The 22999-nt window shown below is 39.0% G+C and overlaps 1 protein-coding gene and 1 long non-coding RNA gene across 3 annotated transcripts in view; one reads left to right on the top strand and one right to left on the bottom strand.

Moving 5' to 3' along the window:
* Window positions 1–188, bottom strand: part of SACK1B (scaffolding CK1 anchoring protein B) — a 53333-nt gene extending 53145 nt beyond the window's left edge. The window contains exon 1 of the mRNA XM_031610918.2: window positions 52–188. The gene's annotated coding sequence lies outside the window, so the exon portion shown is untranslated. The remainder of the gene's footprint in view (window positions 1–51) is intronic.
* LOC116240510 (uncharacterized) lies at window positions 28–22469 on the top strand. Of its 2 annotated transcripts, none has more exons than XR_004169310.2 (5): window positions 28–168; window positions 1320–1461; window positions 3325–3464; window positions 14070–14245; window positions 21721–22469. It is a non-coding gene; the product is annotated as an uncharacterized LOC116240510 (long non-coding RNA). The 2 variants fall into 2 exon arrangements; XR_004169311.2 differs by having other exon boundaries at window positions 1320–1453.
* The last annotated feature ends 530 nt before the right edge of the window (window positions 22470–22999 follow it).

Here is a 22999-nt window from a genome sequence, read left to right on the forward strand (position 1 = left end):
GGCCGAGGGGGGCGAGCGGCCCCGGCGGGAGGCGGACGGGGAGCCACTTACTGCGCCGCTGCCCCGCGGGGGGACTTCGCCTCTTCCCGGCTCTTCCCGGCTCGGCAGGGGACCCAGCTCCTGCGATCGCGGCCGCGGCGAGTCGGGACGGCGCAGGGCTCCTCGCAGGTACTTCCCGTCGCTCTCAGGCGCGGTGGGTGTGGAAACCAGTTACAACATGTCAGGACGGTGTCGCACCAAAACCCGCCGCAGAAGCGGGGCGAGAACTTGTCTGAACTGGGGAAGCCCGGCCCTCCCTCTCGCAGAGCGCAGGGCAGCGCCTTCCCAGGGGCGCGGCGGGGCCCCCGGCCCGGCCCTGCCCTGCCTTGCCCTGCGCTGCCCGCCGGACGGGCCTGCGGGCGGGGGTGGCCCATGGGGCGGGGGGAGGCGGGAGATAGCGCTGACACTGCGCCCTGAGCGGGGGAGAAACGCACCCGTCAGCCGCGAGTCACGGTTTCCAGCTTAACTGCAGGGAGAAAGACTCGGCAAGGGAGCGATATCTGTCTGTACCGAGTTAGATAATGGAGGCTTAAGCCTTTCATAGTTTAATTTCTTTAAAATGCTCTTCATCTGGTGATGTCTTCAGTTAAAGAAACGGCAGTGTGCACGGTGCCCGCTGGGCCCTCCCGCAGCCCGGGCGCTGAAGCGGCTGTCCGCTGCTCCAAGCCCTCTCGGAACGGCCCATCAAAAACACAGCCGTCTTTGCAGCAGGGCCAGGGACCTGCCTACAGAACAACACCAGGTTTAGTCAGTTAAAGCCAACAGATAGGAAACTCCTTATAGACTTTACCCTTGTGAGACGTAACATGACGTTTTTCATGAGTGGTGTCACAGAAAGAATTACATCTTATCAATAATGGTGTACCCCGTCTGGCTTTTGATGCACCTCCACCCTTTACTGTCCTGTACTAAGTGCAAGGTACGTCCAGTTTCTGAAGGTAAACACAGTTCTACTGCACCTTTTGGACTTGTCTCTAAGAAAGAAAAAAAAGAGTGAAAATATGTCTACACAGCAATGCACATATGTATATGTATGCATGTACCATATACCAAAGTGAAAATATACAATGTCTACTCAACAACATACATATATAAAAGTATGTATCTGGTAGCCACTAAGCAGTAGGTTCTGCTGCACTGTGAATTCAGGTAGTGGGATGCACAAGCGAAAATAGCTGGTGTCAGCATGCGTGTGGACTGCTGCTTACTGATAGAGAATAACCTCGATTAAATGATTTAATCCTTCACACATCTGTAAAAAGAATTTACCTTTGTTTTAGATGAAGCCCTTTTTATCCCATGGAAAATGTGTGGTCAGGAAGGAGACGATATATCTGTGGAAACTTGTCCATGAAGAGGTGGAGCCATATAAATTTCTACAAGTGCTGACTATTTTCTGAAGTGAATTTGGAGGGTAAGAAGGTGGGCAGATGATCTCTAAAGGACTTTTGACCTCGACTGAATTGATTAGACTTTCATTACATAAAATTTACAAGTATTGCTGAGTCTTCTTATAAAAATCAGTGCTTGAGTGCAGGCTTAGCACAAACAAAAATCAATAATGAGACCAGTCATAGTTTTCTAAATAAGGAAATCTACATGAAAAGGGAACCTAGGGTTTGTTGGTTTGTTTGTTTTGTTTGCAACATTAGTATGTGATCAAGAAGAGTTTTTTTCTATACCTGTACATTGCCCCGCTTGGTGAGAAACTGATCTGTTTTTAGCTATACACATGTACTCGTGGAATACAAATAAACAATATAATATAAAACTGCAGCAATATCAGTAATAATAAAGAATTATTGCCAGTGCTTTAGTTGCTAAGGAGAAAGGTATTATCTCTGCATAGCCATTACACCATGCCAACTTTGACAGGTAAACCAAGTGATGAGAAAAGAGACAGAGGAAACTTAAAGCAGATCTTTTTAGATCATGAGAAACTCTATACATAGAAAATAGAAAAAGGGGATGACAACTGCTGATGCAGATTGTTTCATGCATTTAGAAAGTGTGTGAGATTATCAATGGAACCCCTCCAATAGCTGTGCAAGACCTGACATTGCACAAAATCCAGCTAAGATAATGTGTTATGAAAAATAGATACCTATAGTCAACTGCTAAAGAATGTTTTTATTCAGCAGATAGCAAACTCCTGGATCTTGCAACCACAGAATGTGGATACAGACAGTATTAGCAAGCTCAGTATCAGTAGTTACTTACTCTTAGAGTTGTGATGCTGCTGCAGGGGAGAGAATGAACTGTAGAAAGTTTCCAGTCTCTCTTGTGCCTGAACAGCCTTTTCTATTGCTGTTTTTGGAAATAGAGCACTGGGCAAGACCAAATTTTATCCTATTGATTGAAATCATATTACTGGAACCCTACGAAAAAATTATTGTTCTATAAGTAGCTTGTTCAAGAGAAAAAAGAAACTACTGATATCACCACATTGAGAATATTAGCAGAAAGAACAGTGATTACCTGAAGTGATCTAGGATTTCCAATGATGTTACTGATGGGCAGTCATATCTGTGAGTTTCCGTTTGTCAAGTATGAGATTTTTTTTTTAACTGACAGAATATCGTGCCATGTATGAGTCCAGCTGAATACTGGCAGAATGTGAAAGCTTTTAATCACATATACAATGACACCAAACCTTAACATTAGAATATGTGTTATTATTAATGATAAATATTTATATGAATAAGACTTCTGACTTATTATGATTTAATTTAGGGAACTTTCAGCAGTAAGTGTTTTACAATACGTGACTTTTATGAATTAAACTTCAGTGATTTTAAACAGATATAGAAAGAGTAAAATCCTGAAGATCTATGATATTTACAAACAGAAGGCCATCTCATCTAAAGGATAAGCACAGAGACTTTACACACTAATTTTAGAACCAGAGGAAATGTCTGATTACAGATACAGATATATGTGTGGGTATAAAAGGAACTGCATTTCATTTATACAAAGATGATTAATACTGATAAAAAACTCCCACCTTTTGTAAAGAAGCAGAGAGAAAAATGATGCAGAAGAATACGGAGAAACTAATATCTTACTCTCAGTATGTAGGGTTTGGGTTTTTTTTTTTAATTGAATAATCACAGACTGATCCTTTGGTGTTGTATTTCAAAGTCAGGGGTACATTAATTTTTTGTAATGACATAATAAAAATGCTTGGGAATGTCGAAACACTGATTAATTTACCAGTCTCCTCCACTGTTGCAAGAAATGGCCAGTGCTTCACATACAAAGAACTAAAGTCAAGATCTTTCACAGATGTTCCTGAGTGTTCCTAACCCATATGGCCTGGGTATTTTTGCCATCTACTGTATATTGGATTTTTCTCCTCGGTCAGGTCCTGTACCAAAGCGTTGTGCAAACTTGTGGATATGACTTCAGGAAGTTCAATTGTAAAGGTAATCTGAGTGTTTCCTTCAAGAAATCTGTGGTAAAAAAATATTCAAAATGTTCTAGTTTTTGAAACACAAGTAAATAAAAATCCACCAGTCTTTTTTTTTTTTTTTTTTTTTTTGGTGCCTAATATATATCTATAACTTAGAGATAGATATATGTGTTATATATGTATTGTATATATTATAACTTAGCAGGGTGAGAGAGGTGATCAAAGTTGTACAACTTCCATCTGAGGAAGAACCACACAAACTTGGGCTCTCCAGCTTGGGAGTGCAGTTGGTGCCTGAAGGCCATCTGATGTGGTTCATCACGTAACTTATAGCTCTGCTGTAAAACAGGACTGGATACATGGAGGGAAGTTCCTCTGAGGTCTGCTGCAATACCTACATGGATGGTTAGGTATCTTCTTCAAGCTTACCTAAACCTTCATATTTTCTGAGGCCTTCTGAGATTTTGTGTGTCCTAGTGATTCAGACTAAATCTTAGAAATCTTTCTGCCCATGTGGTTGTCATAACTTCCAAAACACATACTTCAAGTATTCTTTTTTTTTTTTTTTCCTTTTCTCATTTGCCCTTACTTCATCTTTGCCTTCTTTTGGAAATAGTGCTTATTGTACTATTACTCTTACAAGTAGACAATAATGCAAGACCAATAGAAAATAAAATTATGTAGAAAATACTGCTGGAATTGTAATGACAAAATTTTAACACTGTATTTTATGATCGAGGTTCAGTGCTTAAGTATTTAGAAATAAGGGACAAATATACTTGTCTCTTGAAGCAAGACAGACCTTGGAGTAATGCAGACAGTAACAATGAAAATATAATATAGCAATATAGTAAAAGGGAAAATTGCTGAGAATTTTGTATAATACACACTCTAAATATTATTTAAATTATTATGTATGACTTGAGATTGTGTATAAGTAAGAATCAAATTGTGAAAAGCTAGCCTGAGACTCAGGACACTAGATTGGCATAAAGGTTTTCTGTTGATACATTAGTGATGGAAAATAGCTCTTCCCATTTATTCTGTGTTACTCAGTACAGGTTCTGTGAGTGCTTGGCTCTCTGTAGGAAGGTAGAGTAATTCCCTTAAGAAATGGTAAGCTCTCCACTGTTATTTGTGCGTAGTGTTTTAGTGAATATTGGTTCTGAATCTTGTAAGGCAATGGCCAAGGTCCTGAAATAAGTGCATTGGGCTTATGTAAACACTCTCTAGCTTTAAGGATCTTCTGGTCAAAAGTAGATTTCACACATAAGCTCCTGTGTTGTTTCTGACGGAAAAGAAGGGAGAGCCCATAAATAAATGCATAGAAAGAGAAAAATGAAATAGGGCTAAAGGGAATAAGTTGTTGCTTGTTTTGGACATGGCTTATTTTCAAAGCTGTTACCACTTTGACAGGCCTGTGTTGGCACTTACCAGGACCTACTTTTGTTTTAGCATTCACCTCTGTGCTTGAAGGTGAGGTTGGCAAAGGGATGAAAGGTCTCCATCTCATTCCAGTCCCAGAAGTGCCCGAAGCTACTTGTAGTGAAGCACTTGTACTGTACTGAAGCTGTTTGTAGTGGATGCTTGGAGCCCTCAGTGTTACCTTGATGTTTACTTGGGTGCTTTTGGTCCTAACCCAAGCCTGTTTTCCTTGTAACCTTTTTTTAACACTGAAGTTCAAGAAGGAATAAATATTTCAAGATGCCTTTAGGGTATTTCTGGCCATCAGTGTGGCAGATGAATAAATGAAGAATAAACCAGGCAGTAAAGCAACTTCCATCAATTAAAATTATATAAAAGTCTCAGCAGCATAGAAAGTTAGATTAATCTTCAGTTTAAATTTGAATAAAGCAGCTAGAAAATGGCAGGTTTATTTTTTTCTAGGTAGATTCTTGAGCTGTACATAAATTTATATCCAAGAAAGTTATAACCAATGTTTTAGCTGTAAAGAAATTCCAAAAACATTATTTTTCTAGCCATCCACACACTTCTTCAGAAAACACAAATGACTTATAATTAGCAATCTTTTATTAACTGAATGATAAATGAGCTAGAAACTACTTTCCCATAAATCTGCTGTTGCACAATTTGCATGAAATTGTTAATCAATATATGCAGTTAATGAAATAAGCACCATTTACTCTACCTTTATCCAGTTCTCTTCAGAATTAATGTAGAAATAGTGTCACTGAGACTGTGATTAAGGAAAAATATAGATGATGCGGAGTTTAAAGGAGGGTAATGTTTTTTGTCAGATCAGCTAATATTGTTCTGAAAAGTGTACTTGTTTATGGATACTCAAGCTTCAATAGGTCTGAAGCAGAAGTAAACTTCAAATTCAAGTACAAATTATAAACAACTGCTCTGAGTTGAATAACAGATGTATCAAGTACAGAAGAGGTGGTTGAAAGCAGCCCTGTGGAAAAGGACTTGGGGATTCTAGTGCATGAAAGGCTCCACACAAGCCGGCAGTGTGCACTTGCAGCCCAGAAGGACAGCTACATCCTGGGCTGCATCAAAAGTGGAGTGGCTAGCAGGGAGAGGGAACTGATTGTCCCCCTTTACTCTGCCCTCACGAGATTCCATCTGTAGTACTGCATCCCCATCTGGGGCCGCCAGCACAACAAAAAGGTGTGAAGCTGTTGGAGCAAGTCCAGAGGACGGCCATGAGGATGATCAGGGGGCTGGAGCTCCTCTCCTGTGAAGAAAGGCTGAAGGAGCTGGGTTTGTTCGACCTGGAGAAGGCTCTGGAGTGACCTCATTGTAGCCTTCTATTATTTAAAGGGAGCTTATAAACAAGAGGGAGAATTTCATGACACTTCATACAGCTTGGTAGTGATAGGACAACAGGGAATGGTTTTAAATTAAAGGGAGGGAGATTTAAGTTAGATGCTAGGAGGAAATTTATTACAGAGGGTGGTGAGGTGCTGGCACAGTTGCCCAGAGAAGCTGTGGATGTCCTATCCCTGGAGATATTCAGGGTCAAGTTGGATGGGGCCCTGGGCAGTCTGCTGTAGTGAGTGGTAACCTCGCCATGGCAGTGGGATCAGAACTCTATGGTCTTTAACATTTCTTCCAGCCCAAGCAATTTTATGATTCTGTGATTCTGTGATTCCATGACTCTATTCTATGGTTCTTTGATACAGGAGTAACTGCACAACATCATGGCTGTGATGTTCAACATTATGGCTGTGAGAGTGCCTGTTATTCAACACAGTGGCGTTTACAGTGCATATTATTAAGTGACTAGAACAAAAGATTTGAGCAAGTTCTTCAAGTGCCAGCTTTTGCAGAAGCATGCTGGAGTTGAGGATGACCAAGGGTATACTGCAAACCTGAGCACGACTGAAATTCCAAGAGAGGGGTGGGAGTCAATTATTACAATGTTAATTTTAAAAAACTCTAGCAGTGAAATTGTAGGAAGAGGCAGATGCTTTGTAATGGCTCTTAGTGTTCTCTGTGATAATGAGATGACAAGAGACAGTGCTGATATGTTGCAGGAAGGGAAATTCTAATTGAGCACCAGAAGAAATTAATCTCTGTGAGAGTGGTTAATCACTGGGGTACACTTCCTGGACAGAATGTGGGATCCACCTCTGTGGAGATTTTCAAAATATGACTTGACAAGGCCTTTGCCAGCCTTTTCTTAGTTTTTGGTTTAACTGGCTTGAAGCAAGAAGTTGGACTAGGCAAATTCCAAAGGCACTTTTCAGCCACATTTTTCTGTGATGCTGTGATTCTATACTTTCCTTGCTATAACAGTTCTAATTCTGACAGAATTTACTCCGTCTCTAGAACAGTAAAGTTGTCCAGAAAGGACACAAAAAGCAATTCTTTATGCTCCTTTATCACCCGTGTGTTAAAGTCCCCAGTCTTTAACTCAATTACCATGCAATAATCAAACTTTAGCTTGAGATTATGAAATAACGTTGTTACCGGATGTTACCAGATGTCTATTAATATTATCAGCAACTGAATGGCTGATTTCTGTCATACTTAAATTGGCTTTGGAGATAAAACTGTAAGAGTAATGAAAGCCATTCAATCCCTGCACTGGAGTCATCAATTAGCTCTATTGATGTCATGGAATCCCAGAGTGATTAAGATTGGCAGGGACCTCTCAGTCCATCTGGTCCACAGCAGGTTGCCCAGGACATGGCCAGGCAGCCTCCAAAGATCTCCAGTGAGACTTCACAGACTCTCTGAGCAGTCTGTGCCAATGCTCTGTCACCCAAACAATAACAAAATTTTTCCTTCTGATAGAATCTGTTGTGTTCAGTTTGGAAATAATTATTACTTAGGGTACTGTAAGTCAAGCAAAAGTTTACTGGTTATCATAGAATTATAGAATATCCACAGTTAAAAGATACCACAAGGATCATTGAGTCCAACTCCTGGTTTATCATTGGACTATCTCATGTCAAAAACAGAAATTATGTAAAATGTTTGCAGACAGAAAAGGTGAAAAGTTTCTGTACATTATCAATAACACTGATGTAGCTGCAAGAGATATTGTTGTGCATCAGACTTTGAAATACTTGAAGTCCAAGTATTGAGTCCAATAGGATACTGAATGGTTAATCTGTAATAGTCAAGTTCCCGAACAGTATCATGGGCAAAACATACTCCTAAATTCTAACATTCATGAATTCTCTCTATTCACTTTAGATATATGAAATGTAAAACTGTTAACTTTTGTGATAGAAGTTCAGAGACCTCCTTGCTGAAGTCAAGGTACACAACATCCACTGCTCTCCCCCCATCTATTCAGCCACTAATGACATCATAGAAGGCTATCAGGTTCGTCAGCATGGATTCACGAAGCAGAAATCATGTCTGACCAACCTCATAGCCTTCTATGATGATGAATGTATTAACATTTAGGTGATGATCCTATTCTGAGTTGTACTTAGTAAGTAAATGAATAAGGTTAGTTCAACTCAGGACAAAAAGTCAATACGCTAAGGAGTCATTCATTAAAAGTGTCTGATTATGAATGCAGAAATTGGCAGTTGCCCTTGCTGAAAACTGAACTCGTTTTAGATTGGAATAATTTACACAGGAAAAAAAAAAAAAGTGTTTTGAAACTCAAAAATATCTGAAGATCAGTTAGACTGAACTATAAACGTATAGCAAGCTAGAATGAAGCAGCCTACCATAAAAAATATAAGGCAGCACAAATGTTTCTGAAAATGAAGTAAATGCTAATCCTTTCATTTTTTATCTAAGGCTGGGCAACTTCTGCATAAAATAGACAAAATGTTTTCAAACCTTAAAAGGGACTTTGATGACTAGCACAGGACTTCAGGCACCTATGCTGAAAATCGCTCATCAAATAAGCCCTGTTCAACTGTTATTTAAACTGACTCCATGGGGTCTTATTTTCCCATTTTAAAGCTCCACGGTGCCTGTCTTTATATGCCTTTGTATATGCAGATCTTTGTCCCTCTGGGCACCTTTGCATCTAACTCATAAGCCTGATCAACATCCAGAAGCTTTGAATTACTCCTCTTACAGACCATGTGAAACTCAGATCAAAAGGTTTTATAGGTACTTAAGTCCCGTGCTAGATCTAGTCTTTCCAGCTACATGTCAGTTTTCATTTGCTGTCTGATTTGTGGTGGAAGGAATGAAAATGTTTCCATTTTCATTTCCTTCAATCAGTTTTAGTTCAGTAAACAAGGCAAAAATTAACAGAATATTTTGATGAATGAAGCACATCAAAGAATCATAGAAAGTTTTGAGTTGAAAGTCGCCTTTAAAGATCATTCAGTCCAGTGCCCTGCCATGGGCAGAGATATATTTCACAAGATCAGATTGTTCAAAGTCTCATACAGTCTGTCTCTGAACAATTGCATGGTGAGACATCCACAACTTTATGGGGCAACCTGTTCCAGTGTCTCACCACTCTCACAGTATCCAACCCAAATCCTTTGATATGATCCCACATAATGTTATTATCTCTAAATTGGAAAGATGTGAATGTGATTGCTGAACTATTCAGAGGGTAAAGAATTGGTTGGATGGTCACAGCCATTGTCAAGATTGTCAAGATTGTCAAGAGTGGCTCTATATCTAGGTGGAAGCTGGTGATGAGTGGTGTCCCCCCAGGTTCTATTTTGGGACTGGTACTATTCAACATCTTTATTGATGAATTGGATAGTGAGATTAAGTGCACCTTCTGAATTTGCTGATGGCACTGAGTGGTTCAGTTGACACAAGAGAAGGAAAGGATGACATCTAGAGGAATCTGGAAAAGCTTGAAAAGTGGGCCTGTGAGACCTTAATGATGTTAAATATGGTCAAGTACAAGGTGTTGCACTTGGGTCAGAGCAATTTATTGATTTATTGAACTTCATGAGGTTCACCTGGATCCACTGCTCAGGTCTGTCGCGGCATCCCATCCCTTGGGCATGTCAATCACAACACACAGCCTGGTGTCAATCCGCAATCGTGGTGAGCATCCACTTGTTCCCACTGTTGATGTCACTGATGAAGATGTTAAAGAACATCAGTCCCAGTACTGACCCCTGAGGAACACCATTTGTCACCTATCTCCATCCTCAGAGGATGGTGAGACAGGTTGCTTTGGATGCCCTATCCCTGCCACATGTCCTATCAAGGCCAGACTGGATGGCATCCTGTGAGCTTGATCTAGTGTGTGGCAACCCTGCCCATGGCAGGTGAGCTAGAGCTAGCTAATCTTTAAGATCTCTTCCAAGCCATTCTATGTTTCTATGATTCTGCCATCATTCTATGAATCTAAGTCTATCTTCTTTGCACTTAAAACTATTGTTCCTTGTCCTGTCATTACAAGCCCTGTTAAGAAATCTTTCAGCATCTTTCTCATCTGAAGACTAATGCATAAACTGCAGTAAGGAGGGTGACCTCAGAAACATACAGTACCAATGACTTTCAACATTGTGAGCCGGTATGCAACATGTCCACACCTACCAGAAGAACAAATACAAGGTCATGTGCAGTTATGCATACCCATAAAAGCAATGTAAGAATAGTGAATATGAAAGACAAATAAACAACATTTGACCAGTAACCTCAGAATTGGAAGTAAGGCATTTAATTGCTATATTATTCATACAGAAATAGTTTTACATGAAGGAGGGTCACAATGAATTGTGGTCTCAATCTGGGAGAGTACAACGTATGTTGAAAGTAACAGGAAGAGAGAGAAAAGGATGAATGAGAACTATCAATACAAGTTAATTTCTGATGTGATAAGAACGGAAGTGTTCCTTGAGGGATATTCTATAGGCAAATGACTTATTGGCTGCTGTGTAATTTCTTTTATCCCCTCACCTGAAATGTACACAAACACACTGCTGTAACATAACAACTCAGCAGTGCTGTTTTCACTTTTGGTATTTTGCTTTCCCTTGATTTCATTCAGTTTCCCAAGACAGCCTACTTCTTCTGAAAAGTTTTAATTCCGCATAGTGTAAAGTTAAAGTTCTAATATAGAGTTACAATTTATAACAACTACTGGGATCTACTTCCTTAATTAGAATGACATATATTAACCAGAATGCTGAGAAATGTGTAAGAGTAACTGGCAACTTTGAGGACTCCTGTTACAGTGGAATCGACTAATGAATTACTGACGTCATAATAAATGGAATTAGAGCTGGAAATAGAAATAATCCATACTAGACTTAAAATATTCACATTTGAGCTTAAAATATTCATATCAGTGAATTTAACACCAAAATTAAGCACGTAGAACATTCGGTGAAAAGGAAAAAAATAATAAGGGAAATTATATGATAGCAATGATTTATCTCATAGGCAAAACTAATGAAATTTATGCAACTGTCGGTGATTATCTGTGATATTATATAACACATTAAATTGTACTAAATATATTAGTCTGAATGTATATGAATTACAGTCTGCATTAAATACTGATAAATACAGTGAAAAAAGTATTCCAATCAACATAGATCTTATTTCTTATCTTTCACTGTTTCGTCCATCACCCCACTAAATTTTGGCTAAACCTTGCCATGAAGCAGGGGCAGTTCACTCTGTTAGTCTTCTCAGAAGGAAAGATCTTTGTATTTTATACTGCTTGGTTTTGGAGGATTTTTCACAGGAAAAGTAGTAGGATTAAACAAAATTAACAAAGTGACATATTTGTTTTAGAAAATTTAAAGTTGAAGTGACATGCTTTGCTTATCAAATGCAAATTGCTAAACATGCAACAGTTATTATTTTCTGTCCTAAATAAATCCACTGTTTTTTTGAATGACCTATAAAAATTCCTTCTCTAGGAGATTTATTCTACCCTTGAGCAGAAAGTTAGCCTGTTGTGCACATACATGCAAAAGAGCACTGTACTGGACAGCAAATATATATATATATTTAATAACAATTGGATCTTTTTGGAATGAAAGCTCTTATTCTAAAACATCAGAACTCTATTTGTCCATTCATTTGAGTCCGTATACTACATACATTATGTAATTCAATGAACTTTTAAACTTCAGGAAGAATAAGAATTATTTTATATCATGCATTCATCAAATCATCATGGAATTAAAGAATGACCTGGGTTGAAAAGGACCACAATGATCATCTAGTTTCAATCCCCCTGCTATGTGCAGGGTCGCCAACCACCAGACCAGGCTGCCCAGAGCCACATCCAGCCTGGCCTTGAATGCCTCCAGGGATGGGGCATCCACAGCCTCCTTGGGCAACCTGTTCCAGAGTGTCACCACCCTCTGAGTGAAAAACTTCCTCCTCATATCTAATGTAAACTTCCCCTGTCTCAGTTTAAAACCATTCCCCCTAGTCCTATCACAATGCACCCTCATAAACAGTCGTTCCCCCACCTGTTTATATGCTCCCTTCAAGTACTGGAAGGCCACAATGAGATCTCCCTGGAGCCTTCTCTTCTCTAAGCTAAACAAGCCCAGTTCCCTCAACCTTTCCTCACAGGAGAGGTGCTCCAGCCCTCTGATCATCTTAGAGGCCCTCCTCTGGAGCCATTCCAAGAGCTCCACTTCCTCCCTGTACTGGGGGCCCCAGGCCTGGACGCAGAACTCCAGATGGGGCCTCACAAGAGCTGAGTAGAGATGGACAATCACCTCCCTCTTCCTGCTGGCCACCCCTTTGTTAATGCAGCCCAGAACACAGTTGTCCTTCTGGACTGAAAGCGCACACTGCTGGCTCATGTCCAGCTTTTTGTTTACCAAGACCTCCAAGTCCTTCTCCAAAATGAAAATAAATAACATTTACAAAAGGAACAACAGTAGCAAAGAACAACAATTAACAATGATAACAGTAAAAAGAACAATAAAATAATTTTAATTTAATTAAACTTTAAATTCTTGTATGTCCTTCATCATTGAACAAAAAAAAAAGAAAAAAGAAAAAAAAAAAGAGGATCAAACTAGAGGACTAGTTTATACAATAAACTCTTAAATGTACTTAAAATAGATTTTACCATGCCAAAACAGTGGTAAGAATTGCAAAGTCAGATGCTCTCTTTTAATACTGAAAGGTACAAAGCTTTTGAAGGGCTTGGAGAATATGCCCTACGAGGAGAGACTGAAGGAACTGGGGCTCTTTAGTCTGAGGAAAATGAGGCTGAGGGGAGACCTTATTGCTCTCTTCCAGTACCTGAAAGATGCTTACAGAGAGAGCAGGGTTGGTCTCTTCTCACTGGTGACAGGTGACAGCATGAGGAGAAATGGCTTCAAGTTGCAACAGGGAAAGTTTAGGTTGGATTTCAGGAAAAACTTCTTTACAGAAAGGGTCATGAAGCACTGGAATAAGCTCCCCAGGGAGGTGGTTGAGTCACCATCTCTGGCTGTGTTTAAAAACCATGTGGATGTGGTGCTCAGGGACATGATTTAGCAGAGGGTTGTTAGAGTTAGGGTAGTATAATTAGGTTGTGGTTGGACTCGATGATCTTTAAGGTCTTTTCCAACCGGAGTGATTCTGTGATTCTATGATTCTTTTCAGGTCTCTTATTACAGAATCACACAATCACAGAATTGTAGGGGTTGGAAGGGACCTCCAGAGATCACCGAGTCCAACCTCCCTGCCAAAGCAGGTTCCCTCACTAGGTCACACAAGTAGGTGTTGAGGCAGGTCTTGAATATCTCCAGAGAAGGAGACTCCACAACCTCCCTGGGCAGCCTGTTCCAGTGCTCCGTCACCCTCACCGTGGTTGGACTCGATGATCTTTAAGGTCTTTTCCAACCTGAGTGATTCTTATGATTCTATGACTCTATGATACTACACTCCATATTATCTCTTATTATCTTTTTCTTTCAATATTTGATATCAGATCTTACTCAGCATCTAACAGGCAAATCTTGGAAAGGATGTAAAATTAGCTAATATCTTAATGGCGGGTTGTGTTCTGCTCTCTCCATAGTATGTAAGTACTTCATAAAATGAGCTAGTCTATGCTTCCTTACAAAATTATTAAGTGCCATTATTGTCCTCATTTTATAATTGAGAAACTGAGAAATGCAAAAATTAAGGTCAGAATTGTCAAAAGATTCCCTAATTTTTGCTACCCAGTTTTAGATATCTTACAGTTCATTTTTGAAGTAATTAATTCTTTTATCACATTTTTTATCTTCAGATCACATCTTTAATCATATTCAAGTGCCCCAACTTCAAGAGCAGTATTATGGCTGCGTCTCGGTCTGGGGAGAGACCTGGATCTATAGCAAATGGATTCACATGTATGTCAGAGAGAAGAGGGACACTGAGTGTCATAAATACTAATTGATAGAAGAGTAAAATGGTGCTTTGGAAGTGAGTATGCTCTAATAGTTTGGGCCATGTCTTTGTTAGTATGGAGTGGATTATAGAGATCCCAAGGTAGTGCCACTTGAGCTGACATATCTATATGATGTTATACACATTAGGAAATACAAGCAGAGGTCCTGTGCTATCAGATAAGTGGTAACTTAACTTTATATCAGCATGGTGACACCTCTAGTAACAAGCCTCAGTATTTGGATGGACTGATTAGCTCATGCACAGTAACTAGTGACAACAGCTCCCCTGTTTTGGAAGCAGCTCACTCGTCTCACTCCATTAACAGGGTAAGCCTGCCTGTAGAAATATCATTGCCACGTCTCCTAAGCATTGCTTTTGTTGTGTCACAGCTGTCTGTAGTCCTGCCTCCTGGGTTTTATCCATCCCAGAATTCCTGCTCATCTCTGCCATTACAGGTGATCAGTGTCCTGTAAAGCTTACCTTCTCTCAGTTGCCTTGTTCTGTTTCTTGTCTCATTTTTCCATAATGTTCTCTGGCTTCTTGCTCCAGGGAATCTCATGTGGAGCAGCCAAGTCCTGCCTTCTTCTGCACCTTCTCCTCCTTACCCATTCCTTCAGTCTCCAACACCAATTCTTTTCTATTCAATTTCTGAAAGAGTTTGTGTGCTTCCAGTCAATCTCTTTCTGTTTGATTTGCCAGCTGGCCACCTGGCACATGAACTGAAGAAAAGCAGGCCTCTTCAAAGCTACTACTTGATGTTGAAGCACAAAGAGGCATCTTTCTCTACTGGGCAATGCAAGAACAGAGATGGGGGAGTAAAAAATGATCAACAAGATACCTAAAATAAGAAACTCCAGCCAAGCAGTTAATATTTGACAAAATAAGAAGAAACCGAAATCAGTGTCTTTTAAGGGGGTATGCAGGTTGACTATGTCTGTACCCAAAGTGAGACCTCCAAGAAAGACTTCAGAATGTCACAGTTGTTTGGACATCCGACAAATATTTAACATGTCCCATATATACGTCTTCTATTGTTGGTGTTGAAAAGATCAGCAGCGAAAACAGAACCTGTGGATAAATTAGACAACAGAATTCCCCAGGCAGTCTGAAAACGTACCTTGAGATGTTGTTTGAAAATTCTTTTCATGAATCAAAACCAGCTGCTCTTATTTTTTTAAGAATAACTCTTTAGAGTCTTCTTCATAAAATCATAGAATCTTTTAGGCTGGCAAAGATCTTCAAGATCATCAAGTCTAACCATCAGCCCAACCTACCAAATCCCATCACTAAGCCATGTACTTAATGCCATAAGTGTTTTCTCACAACTCTTATTTTTCAGTGAATAAACTATTATTTTTTAGAGTGTATGTGTCTCACATATGGCTTTATCTTATCCAGTAATCTCAGCTCCTTTCTCAAGGCCTCACACTTCAAGATTTTCCACCATAATGTGTACAATCAGAGAAAGATCAACACATGCTCCTTCTGACTGACTAGCCAGTCCACTCAGGCAGAAACTGAGGACATGTGGGGCTTTTGCTCAGAAACAACATTGATGTGTATTCATTTTCCCTCCCTAGATGCCAGCTTTTGTAAAATTCATGACAGTTTAAGAAGATATTACCAGCAGACTTGTATGCAGTTGGCCAATGTATTAAAAGTACTGAAGGAATGGAGAGGACACCAGATGGGCTGATAGTTTGAGTAATCACAGACAGATTGGTTCTGAAGTAAAATAAGCTCAAGAGACACTTGGAATCAAAACTAGAGCACTGAAGGAAATAATTAAGAGCTTTTCATGAAAGCATTTTTAGTTATTATTGACTAAGTCACTAATCTTAAGGTGCCCAAAGTCTCAGATTTGTGAAAGATATATGCTGACACCTGTGTGTACAAGTGTAGTCACAATAAGGAATAGGAAATTTGCTAGTGAGAGGGGAACAAAAGCTGAGAAGATGTCTCAATCTTTTTTGTTAACTTCAAGCAGTGTATCAGGAAATTCCTGCTAAGGAAATAAGTGTGTAAAGGGAGAATCCTTTCTGAATAAACTATGAAGGAGTTTAATAACAATACCTATGTTCTAATGCTTTTGCAGCCCTTAATGAAAACCAAAGTAACTGATTTGAAAGGATATGATCTGTTGATCATTGCTGTCCCAACTTGCATCCAGTCTAAACGTAATTGAGACAGACATCCTTAATTATGCTGGCACTTGAACAGTCTCAATTAATTTGAAATGTGAAGATATGACAGATATTCACACCTTTGCAGCTTTTATGGATTGCTGGAAGTATGGATTGGAGGATTTATTCACAGAAAATCTGTTACTACAAAGAAAAGTGATAGAAACATCTTCATTTAGCTAAAAACTCCATGAAAGAAAAATCTTCCTTCTTTTTCTCCCTTGAATGAATGAATGGATACAGACTGGAGCTACAGCATTTTCACTGAGTTACAAGCTTCTTCAGGATAAAGTTTCTGTTAAAAAAAATTAACAGTGTAAAATATATAAAACCATACTCATTTTTTTCATTCCCCTAAATACCACTGACTACATGCTGTTGGCAGCTTCCAGAGGGAGAGGCTGTACTGAAGCATACCACCTTAGGAAGAACTTGGTCACCTGCTTTCAAGAACTCTGGTTCTCTGAACCTATTACCACTTCCCTTTTGGGGAGTACATTATGATTTGCCTTATGTGGAAATCTGCTACTATTGTGTAATGTTTGGGAAAGATGAAAACAAACTCTTCTTTACTTCTTTCCACATCTCCATTTAATATCCATGCTCCTAAATTGCATTAATAATAGTGTAGCTCCAATGTGCCCCAAAGTTAACTTCTGTGTTTCTTTGTCGTAATGCAGGCCATGCAGGACTGGTTGCCATCCCCAGCTCCCTGTGCTTCTCTGTATAGATTTTCAGGAGGAAAGGGGGGGAGATGCACAAGTAAGCCATGAGTGCTACTTTATGCACAAATATCCTGTGCTATCCTTCCTTTTACACATTTCCAAATGTTGAGTCACTAGGCCTGTGTGGTGATATCCAAGCAGGCTTTAATGTACTACTTTGAAGAGTCCTGTGGGATCACTTTTATCAATGCTATTATTTGAGGATAAATGCACTCTTAGAACCAATTAAAAAAAAAAACAACTGATATTGTTAGCATGCTAATGCCCGTATCTATGCTTTGTACAAGAGAAGTTTTTTTCTTTCTCTGCAACTGCTAAGGATTTTATCATGTGTGATCCCAGATCTGGTTCAGTTTCTTGTTCAATGTGGACAGGATCAATAAAAAGAAACTCCATAGTACATATTGCAGAGCTATTTCTGGGATCTTGTTGAAAATGCCTGAAGAATTTTATATCTTTAGTGAGTGCTGTTAGTGAACAGTATTACTGGGCTTACTTGGCAGTGTTTAGATAGCAGAGGGGTGCAGGCTTGGTCTCTGAGTGCAGAGCCCAGCACTGCTCAATGTCAGAGCAGAGCCAGCCCCAGCTTCTCCAAAACAGACCCAGTGCTGCCAGAGCTGAGCCATGAGTGACACTGGTGTGCTCTAGGGGAGCAGACTGCAGAAAGGGAAAAGCTGCTGTACAGCAGCAACCAGGAGAGACCCCATGAGAAGCAGGGGCAGAGAGTGACCATGGAGGAGCGGCGGAGACAAAGCATTAATGACTGACCACAGCCTCTATTCCCCTTTATGCTGCATGCTCAAGAGGTAGAAGAGGGTGGATAGGGTAAGGTGTTTTTAGTTTGCTTTTAGTTCTCACTGTAGTAGTGTGCTGTCAATAGGCAGTAAATTACATTCATCTGTCTACGCTGACTGTTTTGCCAGTGGTAGTAATTGCTGAGTGATGCATTTTCTTCCTCTGTTCTTCTCAGGGGAGGGAATGAGGGTGATGTGGTGCTGAGCTGTCCATCAGTGTTAAACCACCAGTCTTACAGAAATTTATCATGTATGTAGGTAGCATGAAAATGCTTTCTCTCTGTTTTGATTCTTTTCTCTTATAAATGCAAGCATAGAGATCTTGCTTATTATCCTAGAATCTTTTATGGCTATTAGAGCTGCCTTGATGATTTGCTACTGTCACAAAAACAAATTGCATCCTGCATATTGTCAGATGTGACATGCTGGGACTTGAAGCATATTTCTGGAATAAAGCTTGGTGGAATTAAGCATTTTTCTGTTCTTTACCACTTTGCCCAAGAATGATAAGTTGTAGACAAAACAGATCTTGGAAAAATATTTGGAGTCACTAAAGCCACCTTTTTCTGTGCTGTCCAGTATTCTCAGCCCTGGAGATTGGCACTGATTATGGCAGTCCAAGCCTTTTGACAGGGGTTTAGTAAAATGGTTAGAATGCAATTCCCGTAGGAATAATTCCTTCCTAGGGTCAGCTTCTTTAAGTTCCTGTATGTGAGTCTGGTCTCTAAAAGTTACAGGTTTATATAATAAAAACAGGCCATTACAGATCTATACATCTACAGTTCCATTGTGTTCAGAATACTTTGGCTGAACATTTTTGTTTTTACTTGGGGAACATTGTGTAGGCTTGTACGAGTGCTGATGGCTTGTGTCCTTCAGCACTGGCATTCCACTTTTCTTGCCTGGGTGCTTCAAATAACACAATTCATTAGTAACAACTGATGAGCTCAGTCAATAGCAGGGGGTAAACAACTCTGAGCCTATATGGACATGTCAGCAAATAACGGGTGGTGCTGCTTTCAATCTCTGAGAATTTGCCCATGATTTGTGAAGCTTTTTTTCTATTGCCAAATGAATTTTTGGAGCTTTGGAAAATGGTTTCAATTCTCAGCGCACATTTTATCCCATTTAAGGTAGATATTTTGATTTGCACCAGAACTGGTAAAAGATAAAGTAGGGCTTCTATTAAAAGAACTTCACATATAGTAGGTATATTATGTGTCATTTATTCAAAAATGGTTTATATTAAGTATATTTTTGCAGCGTTAAGGTACTGATTTGTTGTTATTTTGAAAATGTGAAATTTTGAGGTCAGTTGATTGCTGTGACCTTTTTGCTTGCTCGGTTCTTACTATGAAGAAATAAAGACTGTATTACCTGCCCAAGAAAGATGAATGCTCTTATTAACTTCAGAGGCCATTCTGATGAGTAGAGATTTATGAAACTTTGTTTTGTTTGACCGTGATTTCATAGTAATGAATAAATACTAATATCTGATAAACAGATTAAATATTGTGTGGAATTTAGTATTTAAACTTATGAATCAATGCATCATGTCCTGTGGCTGCCTGCAATGTGATTGTGTACCCCCGTGCGACCCATGACAAGTCTGGCTTGTTTTGCAGTGTGGTAACGCACATGTCTGGTATTAAGACTGATGAAATCACAGCCTTGCTTCTTCCCCAGGCTGTGCTCTCTTTTGTATGTACTGAGTATGCTTAAATTCTCTTAGCACAGCTTTAGAAAATAAGAAACAAGCTTAATTTAAACTAAAGGAAGCATCTAAAATAGCATCATGTCAAAACTCAAAGATTTTAATCAAAACATAGAATGCTCGGAGGTCAAATTGTATAAAGACTGTTTGATGTTAGAACCATTTTTTAAGTGAAGAAAAGTGCAGTTTGCTGATAGTTTGATACAATCTGAGATGCCATACTGTTTGTAGATATAACCAATGCCTGAGATTTCTTATATCTACAAAGGCATGACCTATCCAGTTACAATCTTACTGTGTTTCATTTATAAATTGACAGTAATTTACATGGCTTTTATGGCTGGTATTAGGCTGAAATTGTGTTTGGGTATTGCTAATCCATTAAGGAATACTTTTTTTCTGCAAGTGAAATTTGTATGAAATAAAGAGAGGAGAAAGAGTACTTGTGGCAGACACAGTGCTTCCCACCCTGCAGTTGACTCTGCAATTTAGTAGAATTATGTTAAACTGGCACATATAAATGTTGGCATAGGTTTTTTTCTGAAATCAGAAAAAAAAAGCCATATTTTTCCTTGGGCTCCTATAAGTTTTATGATTTCAATAATGTGAAATAAACTAGATGGAAAAATTCTAGTTGATGCTTTTTAAACAAGGGATTTATTCCAGCATACACCCATAATTTTTATTGTTAGTGGTCAGAGAGGAGGATTATCAAAGGCGCTGAGATACATAACTGCACATAGTAAGGCTCCTATAAACCATGACAGCAAAAACCTAACTGTGTAAATGGACTATGATTGTACAGGATTGTGTAATTTGATTCACCTATCAAAGCAGGGTAGTAACTGATTTGGATTAGCTGAGTCCTCTTGAGAACTACTAATCTGGGCAGCAATGGCAGATCAATCCAATAGCAGTTAGGGAATCACAGAATATAAATGATCCATTTCCCCAAAAGTATTAGCAATTGCAGTTCAGTGCCTGTGAAATGGCCTAATGCCTTCTCTGCTTATTTTTCTGTCAGGCTTAGCTTCTGCAGCTGTGAGGTTTCAGCCTCAGCACTTGTCATGGTTGCACTCAGAACATCCCTGGTTACTTTACCAACTTCATAAGCCTGTTACTTCCTGAATTATTTTTATTTCCTATAAGGATAGACCTGCACTCGCTCTGAAAGGCTCACTGAAGGCTTGAAAAACATATCTAAGGTAGTTTTAAACAAACTAGATTGGTATGGGCAATCAGCTGGTAGCAGTGTTGTACAGCAGCATGAAGCTGGGTATATTTCTTGAGTTCTAAACTATCTACTCAGCTTTCCTGGGGGATTTCGTAGCCTCATTTGAGTAACAAAACAGCAGTGTAAATGTATCCCTCACTTGAATTTCCTTCCCACCATCACTAATGCCAGGGAGACAGTGGCTAACATTTCAAATACAAACAACAGGAGCTGTACCTTCATGTACCACTGCAAAAATTAAAGAAATATTCCTAGAGAGAAAAGTTGATTTTTCATCCATTAAGTGTGGATAATATTGCTTGGTAGTTGTTACAAAATGGAGATTGTTTTTGGTGGAGAGTGGAGTCAGAGTCACTAAATGCAATCTAAAAAATTAAGAGAAAGAGAGGGAATATTGTGGGTTGTGGGCTGAAAAGCGAACAAATTCACACATTACTTTTAGGTAAGCTGATCATTTCGGTTTAAATACTCCATCACCAGTTTAAATGCTAACAATTTCATAGTTATTAGAAAGGCCATCCAGGATATATTACTTTTTTTATATAGAGATACATTGTATAACTTTTTATTCTCAGGAAAAGAATTGCAGCCTAAAACAAATAGACACATAAGAGTGCTTTAGGGTAGCTATAGACTCAAATATGGGCAGTCATAAAGCATTAAGATGCCTTTATTGATGCTTTGAAGACCTCACTGTCTCACAGAAGCTGGGAATTCTATTTTGTCTTAAAGTGTACAGAAGATTTGGAGAAAAAGTTAAATATATCGATAATGAATTTAAACTGGAAATTATTAAGTTGAAGTTACCAAATATAGACTTACGTATAATGTTATCTATTTTAATATTTTTTCCAACAGTAAATCGTCAAATGCCTACATTGATAACAGTGGTTCTGGGCCTGAAAGAGAAGGAGACGAGATGCTTGTGTGCTGTTAAAATTGAAGCCCTGTTAAATGGAGTTGCATATACTGACAAGTTCTCTTTTGTTTCAAATCCTCTGGATGTACAGTTTCTCTCCCGTCAATGGTATTATACAGTTTTGCTCAATATGTCTATAACTGTCATTAAAAAGTAAAAGCCATTAAAAGATGCTTTGTTCAGCAAAGTTCAACTGGCAATAAACTTGAGATGTGCAGAACTGTATTACTTCAAAAAAAACCAACCAACACCATAGAACTAGACTCCATCATATCAAAAAGTGTCATTGGACTTTACATTCATAAACAAAGGTACACAAAAAGTATCAATGACTGAATTCCAACAGTAGACGACCTCCACCAAAACCACACATTTCATGATGTTGGCACATAAGCAAGGAAATTTTATTAGCATGTAAGACTGAACATTGTTTAGCTATTAACAATAGAATTCCTTTTTTATTAGACTTTGCTTCAGCTTTTAATCCACATGCTTTTAGATACTAAGCCAGTAACATGATACTACTTGAGTGAGATGATGCAATATTACTAAACGTTCTGACAGAGCACAGAGAAGCGATGGGTTATAGGCAGACAAAACAGTACTTAAAGAAACCTACAAACTTCCCTCTGTGAGCATTTACATAAAACCTGTTGGACATGAAGGATGGCAGTACAGGTTGCAGTACCAATGGTTTTCAGATGTATTTGTCATTTTTTAAGTGGTGTAACCACTACCTCAAAAAAAAAAAAAACAAAAAACAAAAAAAAGCAAAAAAAAAAAAACCACAAAGCCTCCAAAAAATTATTTTATCAAAGAGGAGCAGCTGCCTGAATCTTAAATCATCCAGACTCACTTTTGAAGTTTTAATAATAACATTTTTATGAATGTTTTGATAGGAGCCTTTTAGTGTCAAGCTCTTCTCTGTGGCCAGTCACTAGTCCAATTCTGCTATTTCTGGAATATGTCTCATGACCTTGCATCTCTTATTTGCTTGTAGATAAGGTTATCTGACACATATTTCTTCTTGATCTCCAAAGAGGTATTCTGGACATATTTAAAACTTCCTAACAAACAGAGAGGCTGTCCATGGCAACCCATATCTGACACAGATTTGAACAAGTGCCCTCCTACTCCTGCTGTCATCCCTCTTAATGTATACTGCCAAGGCAGTTGTTTCCCTAGTCTGCTAAACAGAATTTATCACCATCACAAGCA

This window comes from Phasianus colchicus, chromosome 2 (assembly GCF_987193195.1).
Source record: "Phasianus colchicus chromosome 2, bPhaCol1.hap1.1, whole genome shotgun sequence".
Taxonomy (NCBI): Eukaryota; Metazoa; Chordata; class Aves; order Galliformes; family Phasianidae; genus Phasianus; species Phasianus colchicus.